The following is a 23,146-nucleotide window of genomic DNA, read 5'->3' as shown; positions in this document are numbered from 1 at the left end:
GCCATCTTGCCATAAAATTTGAAAATGTTTGCGCAGCTTATGATCCTTGCTTCTAAATTCACTGCATCAACATTTCTCTGTAGCCTAGTAATTTTTACGTGGCTAATTAAAACACATATATCCTTTCTTTACGCTTTTTACAGTACCGTAACTCACATATATGTTATGAGACTATTTTATTGTTCTCATTCTTACATCCTACTTACCTTACAATATCATCTAGAAATACAGACAAATGTGCCTTGGATCCATTATTTTTCTTTTCAGTTATATGAATGTATACAAGCTACATATATTAAAGCATGTAGGCCAAGATCCTATGAGGCAGACCTCTTTGTTAGCTGTAAATCTCTATTTCTTCTTTCTCCATTCTTGTGATATATGAAACATTTACTTAGCAGCCCTCCAGTATTTCTTTCTTATGTTAAAAAACACAATATATCCATAATTATTGTAGCACTTGCACACTCTCCTGAAGTAACATTAGTTTTTTAGATTAATTCTGTTATACAAGTCATCTGTGTTTTCTTATTGATGATAATGTTAATGTGCTGTATTGTGGCCTCGGAAAACAGTTCATGTTCCTTGCCATGCCATTTATGCATTCATGTCACCTTCTACTTTTTTGTGTTACTGTTGCCAATTTTCCTTCTCTCGCCATGTAATTGATGTTACTAACAAGTGTGTCTTGACATGATACCCACAGCCTTCTCACCCAGGTATATATATATATATATATATATATATATATATATATATATATATATATATATATATATATATATATATAAAAAAAAAAAAAAAAAAAAAAAGCTTCATCAATATGTGTTTTGTGCATTACCCTGTACCATCCCTCAGCTCTGTAAAATGTACTTATTTGATAACAAGTATCTATGTACATATTTAATGCATTATATGACCAAACCTCCCATATAAAATATATAAAAATGCAAAAATTGTTTATAGGGTAGAAAATCCCATGTACTCAGTTAGAACTTACAATCATTATTTCATGAGGAGTACTCTTTATGTATAAAGAACAGGCTTTCCCTTCTACTTTCATGATTTAAGGTAGAACAATAAGTGAAGCATGTAAATTACAGACAATAGGGTAACTGAAGAGGAAGAAATTGCTCCCTGGGAAACTATATATGAAGTAATGAAGCAATTAATTCAGAGCCTCATAGTCATCAGTTCGCCTAATCTGCAAAAGTAGAAGAGTCTCCTGAGTGTTTAGTTTCAGACCAAACAAAAGTTAATGTGTATATGATATCTTTTTTCCTCACTTTACTTAACTAAAAGCTATTATCTACTAACATCATTCAGTTCTATCTATACTCTCTTTAACGTTTCAGTTTCTAGTGATGCCAAGAACCCACATAAAGGGTGCCATATGCATCACAAAAATAAATTTTCAATGCTTCTGATATTTAGCTCTAATAATTTGAATACTCGGCAGAGCATTAATGCTCAAGATTTTTTTATTTTTTAACATTGAGTTTATGCTCTATCAATTGACCAATAATTACAGTTAACACACAGCTTTCAACTAGAGCAGACAAAACTGAATGGATATCAGTAATATTCTTTAAATTCGGGTAATACATAAACTTTTTATTTAAATTATGTATGAGATCTGTTCAAATAATTCCAGAACATTCATAATTTCGTGCTAATGGGGTGTTGGAGTGAAATGCTGTTGGCATCACCGCATGTGCATATGTTTAATATGCAACGGCTGGAAGTTTCATTGTTATATGTCTGTTAGTTATTGCTCAGTTCTATTGTTGTCCCACATGGTCTGTGAATTTCGAGATGGCAGAGTTAGAGAAGCAATGTGTGTGCATTAAATTTTGCATGAAATGCAGGAAAACGTTTACAGAGACACAGTAAATGATGCAGTAAGCCTTCTTTGATGAGTGCTTAAGCCATACTCAGTGTAAAAATGGTTCATGAAGTTTAAAAATGGCCAGATGGAAGTTAAAGGTGATCCATCTTTCAGGATGTCATTTGACAATTATCAACTATGCTCATGTCAGCAAAATTGTGCGTTCTAATTGAACAGAGGAATTAGCATTTCACTTAGATCATGTCATGAAACCCTGACACAGCATATTGGAATGCATCATTTTGCCACCAAGTCTGTCCCACTGCTCATGAGTCAAGTCCACCAAGGCCTTTGCCTCACAAACTGTGAGGAGCCTTTGGATCTCGCAAATGAGAATGAGATGTTCCGTAAGGAAATCGCAACTGGTGATGAGACTTGGGTCTAGAGTTACAATGTTGAAGCCAAGGCTCAGTTTTCATAATTGGTCAGGAAAGGTTCCCAAGACCTTAAAAAAGCTTGGCTGGTCAGGTAAAATGTCAAAGCAATGCTGATAGCTTTCTTTGACTTTGAAGGATTAGTTCATTATGAATTCATGCCACGGGGAGAGACTGTTAATTGATGGTACTATCAGGACATGTTGCAATGCTTGCAAGAAAATGTGAGAAGGAAGTTGCCTGAGATGTGGTGAGACAATTCATGGCACTTGTATCACAACAACATATAATGTCCTTAGGGGTCGTTTTACTCAACGTATCTGGAAATCTGTCAGTATATAAATTTATATTTCAAATAATTAATCCTGTTTTTTTGTTTCTACTGAACATTTGTTATAATCTCAAAATAATTAAAAGCATCTTGACAAGTCTGAAACAAGTTGTAATATACTTACAGTAATGAAATAAATCATGCACAACAAGCTACATGCTTTCTGTCTAAAATCCAAAACCAAACTGACTCCTATACTAATATGGCTACCCCTATATATAAACAGTCCCGAACAATCCTCGGCATTCTTAAGAATCATTTTTCGATTAATTAATAATTAAAACTCTCATCACATTTTAAATATTACCTAGATACTTATGTATTAAATACATGAGTGAAATCTAATCTTTATATAAGTTGAAGCAAGTATAAATGCTTAGGTATCAAATGTTAACAATACACTTGTTATATTTACTAGGAGATTCATATCATATAAAATGTTCCTACCAATTCACACACTCATACACATTAGTGCAATTAAGATTCCATAATCATTTCCTTCATAACTTTTTCACAATTACATATTTCCATACACCTCTGTGTCAGAAACAACTGTTTCTGAAATGACAAAAATGTACTGAAATCCCCCTTTAGCTCTTGGAAGTTTACCATACAAATCTACCCCTACCAAATCCAACTGTTTATTTGGTACCACATCTTGTGAAAATCCCTTGTTGGTTTTTTACTAACTTTTGTTCTTTGACATCTGTCACAGCAGGTGAGTAAGGTCCTATCTCTACTGGACACATTATGAAAATAAATATATTCTTGTATTTTTTGAATACATTTCAATGCACCACAGTGTCCAAAGCTTTCATTTGTGTACTTTATCAAAGTATTTATGTGAGACTCTGGCCAGCAAACTTTCCAAGCATCACTATCTTTGCTGTGTCTGTAAAATAGAATACCTTTGAAGACCTGATAAAATATTTGTACTTTCTCATGACCTTTCTTCCTTAAATAACTTTTAACAAGCTTCCAATGATCATCACCATATTGATATCTTCTCAATTGATTACAGATTTTTCTAATTTCACTTTCCTCTTTGACATCTTTAAAATACATTATTTTAAGCTTTCCCTGTTGACTATTGTTTCCATTATCATTTCCATTTCCCACTGGCATTCTTGACAGGGCATCAACAATGTTACTTCCCTTACACTTTGTAAAATGAACTGAGTATTTAAACTGCTGTAAGAACATTGACCACCTGGTAATTCTCCCATGATCCAATTTACACTCTTGTAAGTAAGTTAATGCTTTATGATCTGTTTAAACTTTGACTTCATGCCCAAACAGATAATTGTTAAATTTTTTGAATCCCCATACAATTGCCAAAAGCTCCTTTTCAGTAATCATGTAATTTCTCTCATGATTTTATAAGGTTGTACTTGCAAATCCTATAGAATGATGTTCAATTTTCCCGTTAATTTCTTTCTCTTGGAATGAATGTACCCCTAGTCCATAATCACAATTGTCTGTCATCATACAAAATGGTAAAGATAAGTCAGTCTATGGAGGATTTCACTTTCTGCCAGTTCTTTCTTAATTCTGTCAAAAGCTATCTGACATTCATCAGATAAATCCCACACTGCAGTTTTTCTCAACTGGTTGTTCAAGCATGGTGCATTAAGTTCCTGTGTTTTCAAATATTTTCCATAGAAGTTTACTAATCCAAAATAAGATTTTAAATCTTTTTTATTTCTAGGTTTTGGGAATTTTGCGATGGCTTTAATCTGTTCTCCATCAGGCAAAGTCCCTTTTTCATTTATGCAGTGGCCAAGAAATTTTAATTCTTTAATTGCAAACTTACATTTTTCTAATTTCAAAGTGATACCCCCGTCTCATTTTCTCTCTAATTTCCTTTAAAATTTGAATATTTACCTCCCAGGTCTTACTTGATAACCAATATGTCATCCATATACATGATTATCTTTTCTAAGAGTTCTTTACCCAAAACAAAGTCCAATCCCCTAATAAATTCTGCCACAGATACATTTAAAATGAATGGATTTTCTAGAGTCTTTTACTAATTCAGTCTGATGAAACACAGAAGGCATGTCAAGACTAGCCATAAATTTTACATTTTCAAACTTATTTAGTAGTTCATCTATACTTTCAGGGTGGTCAGTTTCTCTCTACAAATATTTATTCAGATGTCTAGAGTTGAGCAGTAAACGAATACCCCATCTCATTTCAAAACTATCACTATTGGGTTATTGTAAGAGCTACAACTTCTTTCTATTATTTCCCACCTTTCCATTTTCTGATGTTCTCTTTCTACCTCCTTTCTCTTACAGATACGTATAGCATACGGTTTTATGAAAAATGGCTCATGAGCTTTCAGTTTTAGTCTACATAGATACCCTTTAACTCTCGCTGGTTTTATATCAAATATGTCAACAAAATTCCAAAAAAAAAAAAAATTTTCAAGTTCTCTCCTGTTCTCGGCATTAAGGCTTTCAGTTTCACATACTCTTTTAGCTACTAGTTTACTGTAATAATTAACACTGCCCTCATCAATACGAAATTCTTCCCCTTCCTCATAATAACCATCACTGCCAGTCCCTTGCATCTCTCTAATCTGACTACTTAGACCATGATCTTCCATTACGGTACATGTTTCCCTATGAATTCCACTTTTTGGTTCAACAAATGTTATTTTCGTATCACCTGAGATAAAATTTACATTAGCCTTAACAATCCAGTTCATCCCTAGTATCAATTTTTCACTTTAATCATCAATTACTAAACATCCTTGTACAAATTGTACATCATTTATCTTAAATTCAAGTAAGACTTGTCTGGTAACCAACTTACTGCTTTTTACTGTTGCCCCTTTCATCTTTACCCCTATTACTGGCAATTCTGTGAAATTTTTATTATTTTTGACCCTGTAATTGGGCTACCTGTATCCAGAAGACAGTTTACTGTTGCTGTTGTTGTCTTCAGTCCTGAGACTGGTTTGATGTAGCTCTCCATGCTACTCTATCTTGTGCAAGCTTCTTCATCTCCCAGTACCTACTGCAACCTACATCCTTCTGAATCTGCTTTGTGTTTTCATCTCTTGTTCTCCCTCTATGATTTTTACCCTCCACGCTGCCCTCCAATACTAAACAGGTGATCCCTTGATGCCTCAGAACATGTCCTACCAACCAATCCCTTTTTCTAGTCAAGTTGTGCCACAAACTTCTCTTCTCCCCAATCCTATTCAATACTTCCTCATTAGTTATGTGATCTACCCATCTAATCTTCAGCATTCTTCTGTAGCACCACATTTTGAAAGCTTCTATTCTCTTCTTGTCCAAACTATTTATCATCCATGTTTCACTTCCATTCATGGCTACACTCCATACAAATACTTTCATAAATGATTTCTTGACACTTAAACCTATACTCGATGTTAACAAATTTCTCTTCATCAGAAATGCTTTCCTTGCTGTTACCTATCAAATCATTAATCTGTACTACAATATATGGACTTCCTAGTTGCTACCATAGTCACTAACTATTCTTAATATTTTATCACTAATCAGATATTCTTTCCCAATTTCACCAACACGTTCAGACATGACATCACTAATATCAACTGGCAACATTAAACTATCAGTCACTTCTCTACTGGTTTCTAATTCATCACTCGAACATACATCAGAATTTCCAGAATCATTTAACATCAAATCATCGACTTTAACTTCTACATATATCATCCCATCTAATTCTGTAAGTGACACATCATCATCAACATCATTGTCATCATCATCATTATCATCATCATTGTCATCAGAAATAGTGTCTCCACAATTAGAATCATTTTCAACACCAAACTCATTTCTCTCTTCACACACTTGTTCAACAACCTCAACACTGTGACCATTTTGTTCTACCACATCCTCATTTTCCTGTCTATTATCTACTGCAATTTCATCTGGAATTACTCTGTCATTCTCACTTCCTTTGCCTAGCACATGAATATCAGCTTCCAAACGTACAGCACCAGTGTCAGCATTTTCACTCATTTCACAGTCACTCAACATTCTCACTAAACCATACTCATCAGATCTGTTCTCATCACTATCAACAGCTACTACTGCATTACTACTATTAAAGAAATTTGTCAAAGTGTTATCTTCTAATTCAAATTCAGATTTTTTACTTTTTTTCCAAAATTTCCTATCAAACTTCATTCTACTCACTTCAGGTTGTGTTCTGGGTACAAAATTGTGGTATGTTCTATTTGTTCTGCCCTTTCCCCTTCTGAAATTACTCCAGTGTGCCTGACTGTCATTCCCACATCTATTTGCCCCACTTCGCCAGGCTCCGAAAAAGGCAGGTCTCAGTTTACGTAACCATTTCTTTGTTTTCAAAATTGTTACTATTGTTTCCCTGATTTTGCCCCCACTGCCTATTTCTTGGTTCAAAATTCCTATTCTCTATTTCTAAATCCGCTATTGAAATGATCATTGAATGCTCTGTTATTGTTATTCGTGCTGTCATGAGATCTGTCATTAAATCTGTCATTTCTCACCCATGCTAAATCCAATTTCTCTATACATCTAAGAAATTGTTCAATTGTATCATCATGTTTATAGACAAGACTCCACTGAACACTGTTTGGTAACCTATGTTTTAGGGTGTCATCATTTCTAAATCCGCTATTGAAATGGTCATTGAATACTCTGTTATTGTTATTCCTGCTATCATGAGGTCTGTCATTAAATCTGTCATTTCTCACCCATGCTAAATCCAATTTCTCTATATATCTAAGAAATTGTTCAATTGTATCATCATGTTTATAGACAAGACTCCACTGAACACTGTTTGGTAACCTATGTTTTAGGGTGTCTATTTGGATCATTTCATCGAGTGGTTTATCAAGATGTACTAAAGTTGTTATCTGTTGTACATAAAAAAATTTCATGCATCCACTACCCGGTTTGAAATTTGGCCCATTCAAAAATTCTTACTTAATTCTAGCTTGTTTTGTTTCTGACCAGAATTTGTTCATGAAGGCTCGCTCTACCTCATTAAGTGACATTTCAGGTTTGATTGCTTGGTTCACCGATGACAAAGCCTCCACATCCAAAAACTAATATATATATATATATATATATATATATATATATATATATATATATATATATATATATATATATATATATATATATTAAAAACAAAGATTCCAAGACTTACCAAGCGGGAAAGCACCGGCAGACAGGCACATGAACAAAACACACAAACACACACACAGAATTACGAGCTTTCGCAACTGGCAGTTGCTTCGTCAGGAAAGAGGGAGGGAGAGGGAAAAATGAAAGGATGTGGATCAGATCGATATGTGTGTGTGTGCGAGTGTACACCTGTCCTTTTTTTCCCCTAAGGGAAGTCTTTCCGCTCCCGGGATTGGAATGACTCCTTACCCTCTCCCTTAAAACCCACATCCTTTCATTTTTCCCTCTCCCTCCCTCTTTCCTGACGAAGCAACTGCCAGTTGCGAAAGCTCGTAATTCTGTGTGTGTGTTTGTGTGTTTTGTTCATGTGCCTGTCTGCCGGCGCTTTCCCGCTTGGTAAGTCTTGGAATCTTTGTTTTTAATATATTTTTCCCATGTGGAAGTTTCTTTCGGTTTTATTTACATTGTCATTAATTTGAACCCAACAATTACGTTTGTTATTGTCTCTGTTGCATTTCGAAATCTTCTCTATCGTCTTACTTTCTCTTTTCGTTTGTACAAGAAGTTCCACTTTGTATTCATCTTCCATTTTTCCGTAATCTACCATACATTTTATCCTGCCTAATTATACTCAATAATACGTAATTTACTTCCAAACCATAACCTAAAATTTTCAACGCTTTCAACATAACCGCTGCTATAAAGTCCATTGTTCCAAGTTTACAAACATTTCGTGTAAACTCGTGAATACTATTTCACAGCTTCAGTTCCTTTCACCCATTACACAACCATCTCAGTTTTTTTTTTTTTTTCCAACAACTTTCGTTTTATTTCCATTCCCGTTTTTCCCACAAAACCGATCATTTTTTAGCAGCTTCCCACAGGTTTACACGTTATTATTTCTTCATCAAACAATTGTTAGCCTCATTATCATAACCTGCCAGTACATAACCAGTCCAGGGATCGATATGTGTGTGTGTGTGTGTGCGAGTGTACACCTGTCCTTTTTTTCCCCTAAGGGAAGTCTTTCCGCTCCCGGGATTGGAATGACTCCTTACCCTCTCCCTTAAAACCCACATCCTTTCATTTTTCATTTTTCCCTCTCCCTCCCTCTTTCCTGACGAAGCAACTGCCAGTTGCGAAAGCTCGTAATTCTGTGTGTGTGTTTGTGTGTTTTGTTCATGTGCCTGTCTGCCGGCGCTTTCCCGCTTGGTAAGTCTTGGAATCTTTGTTTTTAATATATTTTTCCCATGTGGAAGTTTCTTTCGGTTTTATTTACATTGTCATTAATTTGAACCCAACAATTACGTTTGTTATTGTCTCTGTTGCATTTCGAAATCTTCTCTATCGTCTTACTTTCTCTTTTCGTTTGTACAAGAAGTTCCACTTTGTATTCATCTTCCATTTTTCCGTAATCTACCATACATTTTATCCTGCCTAATTATACTCAATAATACGTAATTTACTTCCAAACCATAACCTAAAATTTTCAACGCTTTCAACATAACCGCTGCTATAAAGTCCATTGTTCCAAGTTTACAAACATTTCGTGTAAACTCATGAATACTATTTCACAGCTTCAGTTCCTTTCACCCATTACACAACCATCTCAGTTTTTTTTTTTTTTTTCCAACAACTTTCGTTTTATTTCCATTCCCGTTTTTCCCACAAAACCGATCATTTTTTAGCAGCTTCCCACAGGTTTACACGTTATTATTTCTTCATCAAACAATTGTTAGCCTCATTATCATAACCTGCCAGTACATAACCAGTCCAGGGATCGATATGTGTGTGTGTGTGTGTGCGAGTGTACACCTGTCCTTTTTTTCCCCTAAGGGAAGTCTTTCCGCTCCCGGGATTGGAATGACTCCTTACCCTCTCCCTTAAAACCCACATCCTTTCATTTTTCATTTTTCCCTCTCCCTCCCTCTTTCCTGACGAAGCAACTGCCAGTTGCGAAAGCTCATAATTCTGTGTGTGTGTTTGTGTGTTTTGTTCATGTGCCTGTCTGCCGGCGCTTTCCCGCTTGGTAAGTCTTGGAATCTTTGTTTTTAATATATTTTTCCCATGTGGAAGTTTCTTTCTGTTTTATATATATATAAATAAAAAGACATGCTATGATATCTCAATAATTTTATTTTTACATGAAAGCCTGTATCTTATTCTACTTTTCTGCATAATTTCTGACAATATTGAGGCATTTTTCATAACATTGTACCAGTTTTTGAATACCCTTCTCATAGAAGTCTACCGCTTGACTTGTTAACTGCTGCATCATCACTTTTTTGACTTCGTCATCATCTTGAAAATGCTGACTGCCCAGGTGTTTCTTCAAGTGCAGGAACACATGGTAGTCACTGAGCGCAATATCGGGGCTGTATGGAGGATGATCTAGAGTTTCCCATTGAAAAGATGTGATGAGATCTTTGGTCTGATTCACCACATGTGGACGGGCATTGTCTTGCAGCAAAACGATGCCCTTGCTCAACTTCCATGCACAGTTGCTTTGATTCTTGTGTGATGTACACCACCCATATTTCATTTCCCATAACAATCTGGCTTAAGAAATCATCACCGTTGTTGTGGTATGGCTCAAGGAAAGTCAGTGCATTGTCTAAACGTTTGCTTTTGTGCATATCCGTCAGCATTTTAGGTACCCAACATGCACACATTTTTTGGTAATTCAAGTGCTAGGTCACAATGTCATACAAAACACTGTGAGAAACATTAGGAAAGTCATCCCACAAGGAGGAAATCATAAGGTGCCTGTTTTCTCTCACCTTATTGTCCACTTCCTACACCAAATTTTCATTAACGACCAAAGGTCGCCCACTTCATTGTCCATCATGCACATTTCTGCAGCCATCTTTAAATGCTCTCACCCACTTTCTTACCATTCCATCACTCATAACATTTTCTCTGTAAACTGCACAGATCTCACGATGAATATCGATCACTTTTAGGCCTTTACCACCAAGAAATCTTATAACAGCCTGTACTTCACAGTGGCAGGGCTCACGATTATCGGAGACACCTTAAACTCTCAGTACACAATGTAAACAAGGAAGAATCAGACTATAATGGCATCAGTGCATAGATTATAAACAAATAAAATTATTGAATTATCTTAGCATGTCTTTTTTTAATTTCAAAACTGTACTTACTTAAAAAACACACCTGGTATTTTGGTCTGTTTCCGTGAATTTCTTTACAAAATCTTTGTTGAGCTTTTTTAATTGTAAAACTTCAACAGTATCAACTTTTTCAAAATTTTCTGTGGAATCTAGTCTCTCTTTGAATTTTTGATTTTATTGTTTTTAGGTAACAATTTCCCCTTCTATTGTCGACAAGTTTCTGGAATTTTTGTTTACTTTCTCCCAACACCTCTCTAAACTCTCTTTTGTCTTGCAAATTTGGGTTCCATGGTTGCCTAATTTTTAATTGATAGAATCAAGAAAAATTTTCTGTTCATCAATTGATCTTTTTTTGCTCTTCTATTAACTGCACTAACCTCTCTAAGGTATATACATTTGATTCAGATCCATGAAAGGGTGTACATATACTACTGTTGTCACTATTCTCTCTGATTTCATGTCCCGATTAACTACATAGCAGTAATATCTATGCTGTTTTCCAAGTTTCTGTTAAGCTCTCCATTATGATCAACTTGCCTGTTGTTGTTAACCTCTCTATTATCCTCCACAGTGACAAAACAGATGGAAAACAGTTTCCAAAAGTAAAAATTAAAATAAATTTTGTACTTAAAATTGGTTCTCCAAGTTCCATTCTCACAAAAGTATACTTTGTAGTGTTACTCACATTCTTCTTTGTCCTGGTCTCTTAAAAATGGAATATTATTTCAACAAGTGGGTTAACTCTGAAACAAAATACAAGATTAGTTTACAGATTTACAGAGAATCCCAGCTCCATACACCAATTATAACGTTCTTAGGGGTTGTTTTACTCATTATATATGGCAATATCTCGCAGCATAAGTCCTAAAACAGTACCTAAATAAAGACATATAAAGTTATTTTTTAAATAATTAATCCTGTTTTTTGTTTCTACTGAACATTTATTATAATCTCAAATTAATAAAAACATCTTGACAAATCTGAAACAAGTTGTAATATACTTACAATAATGAAATAAATCATGCACAACAAGCTTTCTGTCTAAAATCCAAAACCAGACTGACTCCTATGCCAATATGGCTACCCATATATATATATATATATATATATATATATATATATATATATATATATATATATATATATGATGAATATAATAGAGGGAAACATTCCACATGAGAAAAATATATCTAAAAACAAAGTTGATGTAACTTACCAAACAAAAGTGCTGGCAAGTCGATAGATATACAAACAAACACAAACATACACACAAAATTCAAGCTTTCGCAACCAACGGTTGTTTCTTCAGGGAAGAGGGAAGGAGAGGGAAAGATGAAAGGATGTGGGTTTTAAGGGAGAGGGTATGGAGTCATTCCAATCCCAGGAGCAGAAAGACTTACCTTAAGGGAAAAAAAAGGACAGGTATACACTCACACACACACACATATCCATCTTCACATACACAGACAAAAATGTCTTCTTAACATGTGTCAAAACATAAATCAGTCATTTATATAACCACTACAACATAAATATTTTTCATTCATGGGTTTATGATAATTGTATACTGTGGTATATTCTCTGTGACACACAAATTTTATTTGGTTTTCTATGGTTCTGCACTAAGAATCAGGTGTGCTACAGATTCATATTTAAGTTGTACTTTCTTTCCCACTAACACAGTTTTCCATTCCTCCAAATTAGTTAAAGCATTACTCTCACTAACTATTTCATTAAATTCTACAGGGTGTTTCAGAAGTGAAAGTCAATATTCTGAGATATGGCAGGAAAGATCATTCAAAAGAAAAATTTCAAGTAAACATGGGCTCTATAACGCATACCTTACGAGCTATGAGCAATTCTTGATCTTTGATACTGTGAAACAAATCTCTTCTACTGCAAGTTCTTTGCTTTCCATATTTTGGGAAGTGGTATTATGGACTAAAACAAGAAAAAAGTCCAGTAAACATGTGGTCTATAATGAATAACTTAAAGGTTATGAGCACTTGATCATTAGAAGAGTTGTGTTTCAAAGTAACAAAGATGAACAAGTGCTCATAGCTCTTAAAAAATGCATTTTAGAGCACATGTTTGCTGCACTTTTTTTTCCTGTTTTGATCCATACTACCAGTTCCCAAAATATGAAAAGTGAAAAGCAAAGAACTTGCAGTGGAAGAGATTTGTTTCACAGTATCAAAGATCAAGAATTGCTTATAGCTCTAATGGTATGTGTTTTAGAGCCCATGTTTACTTGCCTTTTTTGTTTCAAATGATCATTCCTGTCATATCCCTGAATATTGACCATCACTTCTGAAACATCCTGTATACTATGTTTAGGTGTCTCTACATATTCATGTGTATCTGAGATTTGGTGACTTATACTTTTTGCTTCCAAAGCAGAAGATCTCTCTAGCTCAGTATATAACTTCTTAGTTAAATTTACTAAGTGTGTTTCTATATTGGAGATTTTATTCTGGAGAGTTTATGTTTTTAGCTGACTCTTCCTTTTACATTTTTAATTTGTAGTACTGTTTGGCAGCTCGTCTAAATGTTATAACTTTTCTGGTTTTTCTCATACTTTGTTTAAAGTATTTTTCTTGATGCTTATAGTAATTGGTGTAACAATAATACTCTCTACTCTTAAGGACTTTGATATTCTATGATTTTGTTTTGAAGCAAACACAAAAAGTCAGTCATACATTTATCTAAAACACTTCTCCAACAAATTACTCCAAAAAAGTTTTCCTCTCGGGGCTGGTACAGATCACCTAATGAGTAGCACTGCTAACCACCAAACTGCAGATACATTATGTGTGTGTATGCAGCGATGTATTGAGTGATTATGCGGCTGCTACTGTAGTCATCAGCCTGGCTGCCACCTTGCAAAGTGAAATTTTCCACTTGGAGCTGTACTTCTAACTGCACCACATGACTGATACATCATTTGTATGTGTGGCAATGTTTTGATGAGCCACTATGTACCTGTTACTGTTGCCAGCTGACTGGCTGCCAGCATGGAAAGTGAAACTGCGCTGCTGTTGTGTTGGTTGACTGCCATGTAGGTGCTGCTTTCAGAAGTCACAACTGACCTAGTAGACTTGTTCTTATGTTATTTCTTGAAAGTCCTCTTTAATTACCACTATCACAAAGGACCTCTTATTTTGGCCCCTCTTATCTGTATCCTTCATGTTGGAAGCCAAAATGAAGTGTTAAAAGGCTCTGGTTGCATGTTGACTGATCCAACAACTTCACTAATGATCTGTCACTTTGATGTTGTTCATGAGCTTTTACCTTGACTATTTTCTTGTGGTCACCTTCTCATAGTTTCTTTGTGTTGTGTGACTTACTTTATGTTACAGAGGAATATGGACTGTAAGAGATCTCTACAATATTCCAGCTAAAGATGACATAAATATCCTTTAAAGAGCTCTTCTGTATTATTTTGCTGTTATGAAACATTTCTGTGCATTGGGTGATCAAATCTCATATTAACTAGAACAATATTTTCATAGTGAATCTCATAACATCCCAGAAGAGTTTGACACTTCCCTTAAGCTTCATTCAACTGTTTCTGGGAACAACTTGTTACACCACAGATCCCCACGCATGGCACAGCGGACACATCAGGAACCTCGGTGTGGGCCGTCGAATGGCGCTAGCTGCGCAGCATTTGTGCACCGCCGCCGTCATTGTCAGCCAGTTTGCCGTGGCATACGGAGCTCCACCGCAGTCTTTAACACTGGTAGCATGCCGCGACAGTGTGGACGTGAACCGTATGTGCAGTTGACGGACTTTGAGTGAGGGCGTATAGTGGGCATGCGGGAGGCCAGGTGGACGTACCGCCGAATTGCTCAACGCATGGGGCGTGAGGTCTCCACAGTACATCGATGTTGTCGCCAGTGGTCGGCAGAAGGTGCACGTGCCCATCGACCTGGGACCGGACCGCAGCGACGCACGGATGCACGCCAAGACCGTAGGATCCTACGCAGTGCCGTAGGGGACCGCACCGCCACTTCCCAGCAAATTAGGGTATCGGTGAGGACCATTCGCAACCGTCTCCATGAAGCTGGGCTACGGTTCCGCACACCATTAGGCCGTCTTCCACTCACGCCCCAACATCGTGCAGCCCGCCTCCAGTGGTGTCGCGACAGGTGTGAATGGAGGGACGAATGGAGACGAGTCGTCTTCAGCGATGAAAGTTGCTTCAGCCTTGGTGCCAATGATGGTCGTATGCGTGTTTGGCACCGTGCAGGTAAGCGCCACAATCAGGACTGCATACGACCGAGGCACACAGGGCCAACACCCGGCATCATGGTGTGGGGAGCGATCTCCTACACTGGCCGTACACCTCTGGTGATCGTCGAGGGGACACTGAATAGTGCACGGTACATCCAAACTGTCATCGAACCCATCGGTCTACCATTCCTAGACCGGCAAGGGAACTTGCTGTTCCAACAGGACAATGCACGTCCGTATGTATCCCGTGCCACCCAACGTGCTATAGAAGGTGTAAGTCAACTACCCTGGCCAGCAAGATCTCCGGATCTGTCCCCCATTGAGCATGTTTGGGACTGGATGAAGCGTCGTCTCACGTAGTGTGCACGTCCAGCACGAACACTGGTCCAACTGAGGCGCCAGGTGGAAATGGCATGGCAAGCCGTTCCACAGGACTACATCCAGCATCTCTACGATCGTCTCCATGGGAGAATAGCAGCCTGCATTGCTGCGAAAGTTGGATATACACTGTACTAGTGCCGACATTGTGCATGCTCTGTTGCCTGTGTCTATGTGCCTGTGGTTCTGTCAGTGTGATCATGTGATGTATCTGACCCCAGGAATGTGTCAATAAAGTTTCCCCTTCCTGGGAAAATGAATTCACAGTGTTCTTATTTCAATTTCCAGGAGTGTATTTTAGCTAAAAGTAGACTTTCTTTCTCTTTTAGAGCACCTTCTGCAGTATCTATATAAATTTTGCAATCTGACACTTCCTTTTCATCAAGGGTGTTGCCCTTATCCAGCATCCTGGCTTCAGCTTTTCAGTTATTTCCTTTACATCTGCACATAGTTTATCTCTCTCTTTTTTGGCAAATTTTGACTTTTAACCTAACTGGTCTACTCTTCGACTTAACTTTTATGCTTTTGTAGGTAAGTTTTTGCATACATCTTGCAGATCACTGATTGCATCCATCACAATTTTTACCTTTGCATCCATTTGGGATTTCATTCTCCTGAATTTGAGAATATGCTTCACAAAGGTTTTGTAACTCACCTGCATTTTGTTCCTGTTTATTGTCTACGGATGATACTTTTTCTGTTAACAAATCTATACTGTGGGATATGTCAGTAATTATTTCTTGTTGTAGTTGTTTACATAGCTCTGTCAACTTTCTGGATAGTTTGTCCAATAGTTCAGGGCATATAATTTTGCTCACCTTACTGAACTTTTGACTAATACTACTCTCAAAATCATTAAATTCCTGATTTTGCAGTGTAAACTGTTGTCCTATATCAATAATTTGTTGTTTTACGCTTTCCTGAAATTCCTGTTGCCTCGTAAACTGTTGTGTTACACTTTCCTGAAAGTTCTGTTGTGTTATTAGTTGCATGAGTTGTGTGAAACTGTGTGTGTCACTAGTATTTACATCATTTTTATGAACTGTTTCCTGTTGTTACATTTACTATGTTGTGAGCTAATAATCAAAGGAATTTTTCTGCACATGCTTCAGTTTCACTATTTGGAAAAATGTTTTCTGGTGAGAACTGACAAATTGCCTCACCGAGAGTCATAAAAGTGACATTGTGATTAATTATATTACTAGTGTCATCATTTTTTTGATAGCCATCACCCAGTTCACAAGTTGGCACATTGCCTCCAAGTGTTGCCAAGCTCAAATTTCTGCCAGCTATGCATTTTACATTTTGTAATTAATTTTCAACAATGGCCATTTCCTTTGACTCCATCATGAATAGCTTTTAACAAAATAATAAACAAAATTTTTCAAAAAGGAATGTTTGTGTATACTGGTACTTTTGAACTGAAGTAGATTTATCTGCATATTCAGTAATGAACGTGATTATTCTGTGACTCAGTCTTATTGAATTTAATGACTTATCTTCTTTGATGTTAATGTTGGCTTTATACAAATTTTTGTCTTTTGTTTGAAATGTGCTTTCTGTAAAGGATATTAATTGGATAAGAAATTATTTACTGCCAGAGAGACAGTGCCAAGCATGTCCATATAAGCATACAGCATAGGAGCTTCCTACGTTAACTGCTGAAATCAGCATTCCGGTATATCTCATATGTAGGCAGAAATTTAATTTTAATTTGCTCCTTCAATGTTTTTTCAAAATAAATGATTTATCTCATTTTTTTATCTCAACAATTGAAAGGTCTGTTCATAACAGCGCCCTCCTTTAAACAGTTGCCATTGAATAGTGTCATATGAGTGGGGGGACAAATAATGTAGTGGAAACTCATTAATAGTTGCTGTTTGAATCATCAAAAAAATTAACTGGAAAGAATAATTGAAAGAATATGGATGGTACAATTATCCTGGGTGAACATTAACTGGTACTAATAGCAACAGACTTCAATGGCTATACATTTAAGATCAATACTTATTTTTAAAGTTATGTACTTGTTGTCATTAGTTTCAGTGGGCATAGAGCTGATTATGAGAATGCTGTTACCAGATCGCCCCTCTGCTGCTCACACATATTCCTCTTGTCTGCTTCAAACCTCATGATGAACGATTTTCGGTGCAGGCAAAAAGATGAACATATGACTGTAATTGGCATAAATATATATATATATATATATATATATATATGAAAAAATTTGCATTCGTGATAACTTTTATAACACGTTTTAATATGCGGTTGGAGTACACATTTTCAAACAAATTTGGCATGGTGGAGATAGTCATATGTCCACCCGTTACCACTTATAGAAACAAACAGGTAAAGATACAGAAATTAATTAGCTGAAGGACTTATTCTTCCCTTTTTTGTATGAAAACATTATCTTTGGCACAAAGCAATTTGTTAATTCATGTTTGGCTTTATGTGTATAAAAAGCAGAGAATGAAGAAAAAAAAGAAAGAAAAAATAATATGATCCATTACAGAAGGAAATTAAAAAAAAAATTTCCTGAAACTGTTGAAATGCCTGCAAAAAAACTACAGAATCATATAACAGAGTGTATACAGTCCTCCTTACCAGTTCCAAGTGCGCCACATCAATATGACAGTACTATGCAAATTTCTGGTGACAGGTTAGTAAAATATTATACCTGAGGTAAAACTTGAAATTTAAAAGTGTCTATTTTCGTTAATGACAAATAAATAAATATTAAAATTAAAATACCAAGAAAGATAGAAAATGATGAACTATTACTTACTACATGTTTTCAGTATATTATGAAGAACTTTTGATAAAATTTGTAGATAATTTGGTGGCTTACTCTGTGCAGCATTTTGACACACAGTAACAATGGCTTTAACCATGCTGGGTATTCAGTCTGACTGATCTTGGATCACAGATATGGATTAGTCATACCATGATGCTTCGGTTCAGTCCCAGAATTCATCATAGTTGCTGGTGTGTGGTAGTGAGCCAGACTATCAATTAGCCATGACCATATGTATTGAGTTGAGATATTTGGAGGACCAGGGCAGCTGTATCATTGTATCAAGATGAGTCAGAACAGCAAGGCCAGGATGCATTTTGCATATGTCATGAAGGCTTGGAAGCTAAGATACAGCCACTAGAATTAACAGCCAGAAATATGTCGAGTGCACTGTCATTGGCAAACCTCTTTCTGCTGCCATGTCGAGACGAGCCTCAACAGTAGATGCAATGCTGACAGTCACTGGACCTCCAGACATCATTACATGGTCTGTGTGGATTCTGGTCTTGCTGCAAACAGGCCTGTTTCCTGACTCAAGGTCTGTGATGTGGCTGCACAGTCCTTCAAGGTCACACAAACTGTTTGGCTGTTCTCTCACTAGCTTTATGAGGCTGTTGACATCCTGCATGGAATTGAGCATGGTCATCCTGAACCTATTGACTCCATACTCTGATTCTCATGTTGGGATTCTAGCCAACATGAGCAGCAGTCATTATATGTCTTATAAATGTGAGACTTTGTGTGTAAGTTTGTTACTCCGTCATGCCAAAACATCTGAGCGAATCTGGAAGAAATCTGGAATGGAATTAGCTTATACCCTGGATTAACACATATGCTACATTTAAAAGTGTGTAGTAGAATCTATTATTGATTTGAAGAATATAACACAGAATGGGGAACAGTAAAAACCAAATTAAAAATTTGTTATTTTCTTTCTTTATTGAGTTAGTATGTTTGTTAATCCTTCATGCTGTATTGGCTGGATGAATTTGGATGAATGCTGGAATGGAAATAGTCAATACCCTGAATTAACACATGCACTAACTTTTATTCCAAAACAATTACTTTTCCTGTGGGCTGACTATTGATGTGGGATGGTTAATATGACTCAGAAGCTATCCATGAAAGGTAACAACCGAATTAATCCTTTAAGTTTAGGACAGAGATATTGGCACCCAAGAGCCTGAGAATAGTCATACAGGCGGTGGTAAAACGTCACTTTCTCTGTAGGATAAGAAGAACAAAAATGATTTGTTATACAGTTGTTTCTGGATTATTCGTTGATACATCATATACTGTAGACTAATTGGGATGATGTATATATGAGTATTAGTTACTCTTTTTACAGTTCATCAGAATATTTGTATTCAGAGACATAAATCCCTTGTTACTGTAATACTGTTTTTGCATAACAGTACTGATAATTAAAATTACGACATTATGTAGGGTAACAAATAACAAAAATTTATTATTCTTCATAAACAGTGTCATATGAAGGAAATTTTAGTAAATTTGAGGTTGATTCTGTGAGGTACAGAGTGTAAAATATAGTAGACAGAACTGGTATCTCTGCAGCAATAATGGTTCTAGTATGGCTGGGTATTGCGTTAAACTGAGCCTAGGTGACAGATATGGGTCTCACATTGCATACTCCTTCAGCTACGTGCCAGGTTTTTCTGTTATGGTGCAAGTCTAAGATGCAGATGGCTAGTTTCTGCTAGGTGCAAATATTTCAGCGCTAGAGAGAAGTTGTATGTGTAATATATTTACTGAAATTATTTACATTTTGAATTTCACGAAGAAAGAGTGGCTGAATCACTAGGATGAAGAATGTGTAAAGCATTTACAATGTGATGAATTAAGAATTGAGGAATTGTTAAACTGGTAACAGTGTGTGTGTGTGTGTGTGTGTGTGTGTGTGTGTGTGTGTGTGTGTGTGCGCCCGCACGCTGAGTTTGTAGGTGCAATTATAGGTGGCAGTCAAGCCATGGCTAAAGTTAACCATTGCGAGTTGCAGTACTTATGTCAAGATGAGCTGACTTTTTCTGGGTGGTGTAGCATGGAGAACTACATCAAACCACTCTTTGAAACTGAACAGTCAGTTTAGTTTGCAATTATGTACGAAATATTTTGGAATTTAATATCATTGTCAAATCTGTGTGTTCTTCATTGTAGTCTACATTCCCTTTGTATGACATAATGCATTGTTTTACATTGCTGGCCAAAGCTAGGTGCAAATACATCATTATATGCATCCACCCAGACAACTTTTATTGAGTAAAGCTAGGATGTAGCCAGGATTTTGTCAATTGGGGGGATGGGATCCAATCTGTTAAAGTGGTCCTTAAAAAGTCTCATGTTGTTCATTTATTCTGAAACATTCCTTAAAGAACGATAAACCATTTTATTCCAAAATAATCTTATGGTTTTCACTGATCGGAGATATAATTTCATTACTTAGGAGTGCTGTATTTAGCGAAACAGTAAGAAGCAGTCATGCTCCAATCTCTTTTCACCCTCCAAGGTCATTTAACACTCTTCTTCTTTCAATCTGGATTTGAGCTGAGGAAGTGACCAGGAATGTACAAGTGCTAATTTTTTGGGGACACTGTGATTATTACCAACAAGGCTTTTGGAATAAAGATACCTGTGTTCAACAGAGAAGACAGAATAATTTTTGATGGCTAAGAATCAAAGAATCAGGAATTATTCAGCCTTACTTTTTTTCCAGATTTTCTCATTTAAGTATGCATCTCTCAATTCTTGCAATGTAAGAAAGATCATGTTTTGCATTAAAGAATGTCACAGCAGACAAATGGATGAGCCTAACTGAGGAGAATTTGAATTATTATTTATTTATCACATGGCATGGCCTTTCAATACTGGGAGTCTCCAAAGAGATGCTCAGCATGCCTTCAATAAACCTATGTCCATTTAAGCAGAAGGGCTGCATCTTTAAGGGAATTGGAGTCTGTCAGGTAAGAAAGATTTCAGAAGGAACTGGCTGTGGCCTATAATAAGGGACCAATCCTGGTGTTCACCTAAATTAAAAATAGGAACCCACTGAAAACCATTTTCAATATTGCTGGCAAATTGGTTGTACCATCTCACTTCCCAAATACAGAGATTCTTAGCTCACCAGACTACCCCAAAGCAGTGGAGAATTTGAAAAAAACTGGTTTTTGTACATTGTTTGAAAATAATGTGAAATGCATCACAACAAAAAATTGAAGTCTGACATTGCATGTTTTTTCCTTGTGCATGTTTAGTCATTTGATAATACATGAAAGCAAACATATATTAAGATTTAATTATGCATTGAATAGCTAGCTTCAGTTATTATAGTATTACAAAAGTGTAAACAGATCCTGAATGAAAGGGTAAGGGAGGAACACAGTGTGCAGTCAGCTCAGACAAATTCAAACAGACCACCGAGAATTTTTTTTATAAATGATCGAACTATAAAGTGTGCTGTCACCACGTACCCCTTCCCCATTCCACAAACGCCTCCCCATCATTCTGCATTCCATATTGGAACTGTTTTTCATAACTGAGTACAGCCATTGTGTACAAATTTGGCAATATTTTCCCATTTAGACTATTAATAAAGAAATATTGACCAATTTAATCACCGCTTAAGTGATATTTTTGTTGGTCAACACAATTTTTGGCTGGCTCAGATGAATCCAAGTGTACTTTTATGCACTGATTTTAATCAAATGTTATTTTTTATGATATTTACCTCTCCACCGCCTTGTGAAATGCTGAGATATGGCAACCACAGAGTTCTACCAGCATCCAAATGATGACACCAGTGCTAACATTAAACTGCTGCAGATATGTAATTAGGCTATTATAGTAGTGCCTACATATTTTTAACTTACTTTAATGCTAGTGGAAGAAACAGAATCAGATTTCCTCTTTTTTCATTTAGAAACATATCCATAATTAGAAAATATGTTGACAGTACATAACACAACAACAATAAATGGTAGCACTTACATTAAATTCAGCTGCAAGTAAGAACTGAACTGATTAACAAAACAACTATTGAACTCGAGAAAGACTGTCAACTGCTGTTATTAAAAATAGAGATGGGCAATAACCAGTAGTGCTATGGACATATACATTGTTAAATTTATCATTTCCCTTGCTGACTGTTGATAGTGCATATCCCTTTTTCATTGTATGAAAATCAAAATGTTTTTCATTTTCAGTACACAGGAGCTAACTCATGTACAATTTCATGTAGGTGATAAGGGAGGGTCCGGAACCCCTGCCCTCCCCCCTCTTTGCCACTTTGGGTATGTCCTTGAGTAAAGATTACATTATTCAGTCAAGCACACGGCCACGTAACACACATCTTTGGAAGTAATGATTGTGCTTCTTTTGCAATTTTTTTGTGACATTTGTGGAGACACTTTAATACATGTGTAAAAGCCATCATCACCTTCATTTTAATATAAAACAAACCTTAATAATTATTTGCAGTGTATATAAATTTATTTTAAGGCCCTAGCATAAATTTATATATGAAAATGGAATGTAGATGCACTATGAGTGTCAGTGTTACTTCTGATCTTTTTCGTGCACTAGTTCTGTGACTAAGGGATTAGTGTGCATCCTCCCTTCCCCATCAACTGTGTTCCATTTTCTCCTTTTTTCTGATTTTTCTCTATTTGTTTGCTGACTCATTCTTTTGAATAAGACACTGAGTGAAAAGTTATTGAAGCTAGAGAAGATTTGATATCTGCTGCACACTTGTGAGTTCATCAGAAAAACAGCTCAGTATTTGATAATTAGCAAACTAATGCTTCGTTTCTGTCCTCCATAGAAT

Source organism: Schistocerca gregaria, chromosome 4, assembly GCF_023897955.1.
Source record: "Schistocerca gregaria isolate iqSchGreg1 chromosome 4, iqSchGreg1.2, whole genome shotgun sequence".
Classification (NCBI taxonomy): Eukaryota; Metazoa; Arthropoda; class Insecta; order Orthoptera; family Acrididae; genus Schistocerca; species Schistocerca gregaria.
Note: the sequence above shows the minus strand (reverse complement) of the source record.